The sequence below is a fragment of the Sturnus vulgaris genome, chromosome 3, assembly GCF_052056855.1.
Source record: "Sturnus vulgaris isolate bStuVul1 chromosome 3, bStuVul1.hap1, whole genome shotgun sequence".
NCBI lineage: Eukaryota > Metazoa > Chordata > Aves > Passeriformes > Sturnidae > Sturnus > Sturnus vulgaris.
Window position 1 is genome coordinate 83,528,827 of NC_142245.1, and position 7,703 is coordinate 83,536,529.

The window sequence follows — 7,703 nt, forward strand, 5'->3', positions numbered from 1 at the left end:
TGCTTTTTTACTTAACTATAACCCAGTATATTTACCACTGATGCATGAAGCTGCATTTAAAGTGTCAATTAAACTTGTTTTCTGAGCTTTAATTTTTATTTCAGGGAAGGCTAGAAAAACAAAATCTGAGCAAACAAAAAAAGCCCCATTCATAAAGAACCCTTTGGACATCTTATTTGTCCCTAAATCTGCCCTTTATTTCTTGGCAGTTGGATTTTTCTTTACATTTAACAAGCTCACTTACAAGGGCAAACAAGTATTCTCCTAATGATGTTCTGATGGAAGAAACATAATTGCACACCATAAAACCTTAGTAGCTACTTTAATTGCTTCACAAATTATCTTTAAGTGCTGTGCATGATTTATCGTAGCAAAGCATTCCCCCTTTCAGCAGGTAAATAGAGCTTATGGGAAACTTTCAAGAAAACGGTTTTTTTTGTTTGTTTTTTGTTTTCTTTTTTTTTTTTTTTTTTGGCTAGAAAAATGGCCGCCAGACAAACCTATTTTACAGGGCAGTTTCAATTAAAAAATTAAATTTTGCTGAGTTACTTTTCTTAAATTCAAGTAGAATTTTTAATCAGATTTAAATATCAGGTAAATGAGATTTTAATCACACCAAGAATACCCAAGTTGTGAGAGACAGAGAGACAATTTGTAAGCTAAGGCAGACAAAATGATAGGAACAGGTTCAAGATCTTTATTCAACCAGAATGCAGAAGAGAAAAAAGCTTGAAATTTGGTCTAGGTGAGGGATCTCTCTGGGTTGAAGGTTTGTCTTTTCTACTGTACTGGAAGGAATTTAATGTGAAAGACAAAAAAAAACAGTAAATCAAGTATTTGTTTGCTGATGAGCCCTATCTTCAAATAACACTTAGGCAGCTGTGAGACAATAAGCAAACACAAATACTTGCATAATTACAGCAATTTCCACAGTTCTCATCACCTCAGCATTTTAGAACAGTAAATGAAGTGGCAACTTTGATGCAGAGCTGCATCAATTTTAGACAGAAAATACTGCTGAAAGTAGAACTTCGAAAAGATCAACAGTTTAGAAAGGGAAAACTGTTTCTCTGCAACAAAGCTCTACACTAATTAGGCCATAATTTAACGGGTAGGAAATAGGAATCAGTGAGGAATTAGGAAAGCTTTGAGAAAGAGACAAACTTTGAAACTCTTCCATCAGAGGACTACATTCTGCCATAATTGCAGCTTATGTTTTCAAAGAGGTGTATATTAATGGGTTCCAGCTCATGAATGAAAAATATTTATTTCTATAGAATTAATTGTTGACATGTCTTAACAACTTTGAGCTGAACTTAATGCAATCTGATCTGCTGAATGAAATCCTTAATTATTAGCACTTTATTGAGCCACTTGCAGTCTAAAACCTTTTCAAACACGAAGTACTGGAACAATCTTGCTGTATACTTAACTTGGATATAATTATTTTCTGAATGAGACAAATCGACTGTGATGCAAAACACCTACAGAGAGTTTAAGCTGGAATTATATGCAAATGCTAAAACAAAACAATCCTGAAAGGTAACAGGCAATCTAGAAATCCAAGTAAGCTGTGCAAACTTTGTGAGCATAAACTATACGTGAGAACAAAGACATATGGATAGCAGATCTCTAGCAAGTGCTACTCAAAAAAAAAAAAATCAAACTTAGAGACAGATACTTTTCTTCTGTGCCCCAGACCTGTCTTAGGAGACAATGACTGCAGAAACACCTCAAGTTTCAAACTGGAGGCACCAAAGACAAAATGACAAACATATTTCAAGAACTGCGCAATGGCTCCTTAGAAGATTTAAACCAAAGATGAAGCAACAATTCAAATCATAGAAGTTTCAGTTGGTATGGCATAACAATAGCCATTAATATGTTTGCAAAATTTATTACAGAATTACATATAATCAAAATATGAATTTTGAAGCTAAGATTCAAATATAAAAAAAAAAAAAAATAAATACCAGCTGGGGAGTTGCAGACATTATATTTCATGCAAAGTAAGTACTATCAAAATTTCATAATTCATAGAATCACAGAATCACTCGGTTGGAAGAGACCTTCAAGATCACTGAGTCCAACCCATGCCCTAACACCTCAACTAGACCATGGCACCAAGTGCCACATCCAGTCTTTTTTTAAACACATCCAGGGATGGTGACTCCACCACCTCCCCGGGCAGACAATTCCAGTACTTTATCACTCTTTCTGTAAAAACCTTTTTCCTAATATCCGACTTAATTTTCCTTGGTGCAGCTTGAGACTGTGTCCTCTGTTCTGTCAGTTGCTGCCTGGAGAAAGAGACTGACCCCCACCTGACTACAGCCACCTTTCAGGGAGTTGTAGACAGTGATAAGGACACCCCTGAGTCTCCTTTTCTCCAGGCCAAACAATCCCAGCTCCCTCAGTCATTCCTCACAGGGTTTGTGTTCCAAGCCCCTCACCAGCCTCGTTGCCTCCTCTGGACACACTCAAGTGTCTCAATGTCCTTCCTAAACTGAGGGGACAGAACTGGACACAGCACTCAAGTTTACGACTCTAAAGCAAATTTTTATATCAGCACTTTGAATTCATTCCAGATCCATCTTATGCTTAACTTTTTTTCTTTGAAATCATTCACAAGTTAGTGTGTTCACACTTTTTGTCTTTGCAATTCACACAGTTTCTGTGCTAGAGGAGGATTATCCTTAAAATTTTGGGCACTCTGAAGATTTCAATATGTGAAAGTTGTTACTGAATGTAGCCGGCCTCAATTTTTAGAAATGAAAATGAAATTTTCAAAATCTGCTTACTTACATGTATTAATCTTATGAAGCTAATGGGCTTTGAAAAAAATTCTGTAAAACCAGATAAAAATAGAAACTGAATGCTTGATAATTCTAATAAAAGTCCAGAATACAATAGTTTCATTACAAGAAAAATACACTACTAACACCAATGTATCTACCTTAATCTTAACATTTGTAAATTAAAACTTGCCCCTCCTGATTTCATGATATCAGCACTGTAAAGGTTAATCTTGAAAGTGCTGTGAACAGAATCTACACTAACATAAATTCACAACAATCACAATTTTATCATAATCCCTAATGAACTCATTAAAGCTGAAAAAGTCAGTATTACTTACACTAATATACTTTCAACTTTCTATTGTTTATTTACTTCTTAATTTCTTGCACACTACTGAATCCATATTCACTTTCAGCTTCTCTCTTCTGTAACAATTTAGCTGCAGCTATTTCAGGAGACAGCTTTTACTGAAAAACAAGTATCTCCTATTGTAACTTTTTGAATTGTTACAGATTTTTATAAAAGTTTCTTTTTCCCATCATATACTTAGAGACTCTATTCCCACTAAAGCTGTCCTTTTGAAGGTCAAACCAAGATACTCTTCTTTTCGTGAGTGATTTACCCTCCCCTGAGTCTTAATTTCTTAGCTGTCAGCTGCTCCCCCTTACAGTTACTATTTCCTTCAGGATGATAAACACCAGAGTTGATAAATGGGTAAGATCAGTGGTGCTATCAAAGATTTAACAAGTGCTGGAGATGGAATCTGAATATATACCAGGACTGCCAGCGTTGATACCTCCCTTTAAGCCTGGTGTGTTCTCCTCTACCTTGGGAACCTTATGTGGACTGTTATTTAAATTTCCCCTTGGAATTTGCCCATGGCTCAGACATGCTACTACTTGAGCAAATAAAAAACTGACAGAAGTAGCATTAGCAAAAAGTAATGCTAAATGTTGGTGAATGACTGCAGAGAGGTATCTTGGAGCGTATCGCAGAGGATGGTGATAAATAAGACTGACAGTATTTGATACTGTCAGAAGTCATCTGCAAGAAGGAGTAGAGATTGTATTAGTGACACTCTCAAACACAAGGAGGGCGTAAGGAGAGACCTTGCAAATCACAAATGTGACAGAAATCAACAGGCAAAATTAATCAGAGGAATAAATAAAACATAGAAAATTTCAATTAACAGAAAAAAAATGTCTCCAGGAAGAAAATAATGTTGTATGTACTAGAGATTTCAGCCCACGTCAGTATCTTGCCTCCCACTGCTCATTTGTGATCTAGCTCTCACATGCCATTTGCTTTGGAACTACAGGTACTAGCTCTACTTTTCAGGAGTCATTTTCCTCTGACTTCCCTTTGTTTTCCTTCCTGGAAGTTCAGTCCCCATAGCTTTTTACCCATCTAGTGCTCTGCTCCCCTGCTTCCTTACAACTTTGCCTGACACCCTCTGCAGAGCTGAGAACTCTGGTGACATTTCCTTTGGGGTAGGGTGACATTTAAAGCAAAGGGCACAAACCCTGCAATGAAATTTGTAAACACACATAAGTAAATATTAGGCAAAGCATAACACATCTACACAAATTTCTGGCAACAGTCATGTCTGTGCAAAAACTTATTTCAGTCTCTGCACGACCTTTGAAACCCAAGGACTTTGTCTGTACTGGTGAATTAGAGAGTGTCAGGACAGAGAGGTTAAATCACCTAGTGCTGAAATGTCAGACTGAGCAGGGATCACTGATTTTCCACACTTGGATGGGTGACCCACCTGGATACCGCATAAGAAGAACAAACAAATGTCCTTACTCCTGCCTTCTGGGGCCACCTTGTGAACCAGGAGACGGAAAATTCATTTTGTGAGAAGCCCTACAGGTCACGTTGGCTTAAGATAATTCTTTGATAAATCCGTGTGGTGAGTGATGCAAATAGTACAGGATCTATCACAAGAAGAAAATTAAAAGGAGGCAGGGGGAAAGTGAAAACTGTTAAGCACACAAAGAGAGAAGTGGAGCCCAGGAAATGATAAGGTTGCAGCCACACTTTTTCCTGACTACATCTGAACTGACTGAAAAGGTCACTTCCCAAAATTACTTCTGCAGAAGTAATTCCAGACTGGGATAATGACAGCCTACAGAACTGCTCTTCTTCACACATCAAAAAAAACCATCTCAGTTGAAATAAAGAGCATATTTGCGCCAGACTGAGCCAACCCAACCAAACACCTATACCAGTGTGATCAGAGACCGGTTAGAAGAGTTTAGCCAGTTTTTCCACTGGAAAAAAACCCAAAAAAACCCATATGTCCAAATCTTAACACACAAACCTGTCCAGCAGTGTTAGTAGACTTAAGTGTCTAATGTATCTAGCACAATGTATGGTGTTTTGTACAAGAAGCTGCAACATGCTCAAGGAAGATTGCAATTATACAAGGCAGCCCAAGTACAGTCTCAGCTAGAATTACTACTCTCCAAGTAGAAAAATGTTATCAGAAAGTTATCAAATATTAGCTCAGGATAGCAACACAAATAATGCTGCCTGGAAAGACTGAATCATAAGGGAGAGCATAGAGAGTTAAATGAAAGCCAGTGAAGAATATAAGATCTGACAGGGACATGGAATATTAAATGGATGAATTCCTATTTATCAACACTTTGTAGCACATTACCAAGACAACATGTAAAATGTTCTGATATTTATCTGTCTGGAAATGGTAAGATATTTTTTTCACTTATAATTTCTTATCTTCCTGTAAATTGCTGCTGATATGAATTCAGTCACTGAGCCTGAAAGTGGATTTGATAGTTTGGTAATGATAAGCCCTTTCCTTCAAAATGTTTTTGAAAAGAATCCATCCAGAAGAAATACAACCCCCCCCCTCAAAAACTACACAGGCTTCTTCATCAGTGTAATTTATTAGGGTTTTTGTCTGTTCTGATCTTTGGGACAAGAGCGCTATGGGAGCTTAGGATTCATGCTTCTGCTTTTCTATTAATTCCTGCATCATGGGTGTATTCTGAAGTTTAAATTAATAAACCAGGAACAGGAACAAAAAAACACACTCTAAGTAACCCTGAGTAAAGACTACAGAATCTAACCCTTAGTTACATCTATGTACCTGCTGCCACCAAAACAGAGGTGAAAGATATTGCAAAAAAAGATAGGCAAGAAGACCTTGGGATTGTTTCATTTTAAAGGTGATCACACAATTTCAGAATTTCTTCCTTCTCATTAACTGTCAAACAGGTACAGTGAGCTCTCACTGCACGGGCTGCCTAAACAAGGCTGAAGACATGAGGGAAGGTGTTAACACTAAGGGTAGATGTGGTATTGGTGTGCAGTCTAGACACAGAACACAACAAAACCTTTCAGCCATCAACATTTTTCCTTGTTAAAAATGAAAACCCTTAGTTTATTTCAAAATAGCCATAAGGGAACTTTGTGTGGAACAGGATCATTAACTTAGCAGTGAATTGATTTGAGTACCACCTGCCTCCAGTACCTTTTTCAACTTTACTAAAAACTAATGAGTGGAAAAAACAGAAGGTGTCAAAAATAATTCCAGTGAGATACACGACTGGCACATATTTCTTTAACTTATTTGTTTCACTTACTGACTTAAGTGGTTTTAATACTACAGCATAAACAACGCTAAGTAGATTTTCTTTCTCATTTGGACTAAAAACTAGAAATGCTTAACAGAATCCTAAAGTTTTGGTCTGTTTACTTCTTACAGTTTGGGATGTCAACTTTGGTTTATATAATCATTAGGATGAAAAAAGCAAAATTGAGTATGCTGCTCAAGAGTATACATTAATGTCACATAGAGGTGTTTGCAACCAAACCTTAGTGCAAAAAGGAATTTATAGTAGTATCCATGTGGAACAGGCTTCCTTTGTGCTTCTATTAGCCTCTAATATATGAGTAGACTTTTGACAGCTCAAATAGTACAATATGTTTTCTGAGTAGTAGAACAAATTGCTGCACTAAAAATCTACCAAAATATCTATAGCATTCTAATGGTAGTGGCCTAACATTTAAAGTCTTGCATAGTTTCTTATAAATTCTCTCTACTCACAAGAGCATTTTTTAAAAAAACAAAAAGAAAAAAAATAAAGTCTCCTTTGAAATAGTTAACTTGTTTCCCTTAAAAAAAAGGTGGTTAGTGATAACTAACAGAAAAAAACAGTATCAAATGGTACATTAGCAAGTTACATTGCCTTGACTTTTTTTTTTCTTTTTTGGCAAAACTCACATGAAAAACCTGCAGCTGATTCTTTATTATGGAAGCAGAATATGCTTAGTTTTATGAAGAAGACCTGTAGTGAATTACCTGCTAAGTGTCCAGGTGCCTGCCCTGGTGATCCAAACCAGCTGCGGATCCTGGTAGCGCTCAGTGCTGAGGGCACTGTACCAGCTGGGGGAAACATTCTTCTTACTGACTGTGCTCACTCCAGCCTAATGGCCAGGACCCTGAAAGGCATGATTTGTTCATGCTGCTTGGACCCTTAGAAGGATGACACACTGCTGAAGGATTTTACAAAATTTCACTGGAGTTTCCACTTTTTGGGAGGTCTCATCGAAGTTTATCTTTTTATTTCTTTACCTCATCTGTCTGTTTTCCATGTATTGTGAAGATAAGACAGCTTCAGAGTAAAGTTAGTGTGGAATTATCTCAGCCCTTAGAATAGTTTTTGTGGATGGCTACTAAAAAAAATTGAAAGATTAGCTGAAAAACACTCAGTTGTCTTTAAGGCCTGAAGAAGCTTGATCTTGACAGGACTCATTACCACATGAATAAGGAGTCCAGTGAGATATCCTGATATCCTGTAAAAGTCCTGAAAACAGGTATTGAGAATTCCCCTGTGGATAGTTAGCCATCTTATTTCCACCATCATCCCATT

The 7,703-nt window shown here is 37.0% G+C and overlaps 1 long non-coding RNA gene across 1 annotated transcript in view; it reads right to left on the bottom strand.

The window, feature by feature from the left end:
- The window catches only part of LOC148224457 (uncharacterized), a 55,473-nt gene extending 49,461 nt beyond the window's left edge, over positions 1-6,012 (bottom strand). The window contains exon 1 of the long non-coding RNA XR_015802656.1: positions 3,137-6,012. This is a non-coding gene — a long non-coding RNA (uncharacterized LOC148224457). The remainder of the gene's footprint in view (positions 1-3,136) is intronic.
- Between the last annotated feature and the right edge of the window lie 1,691 nt (positions 6,013-7,703).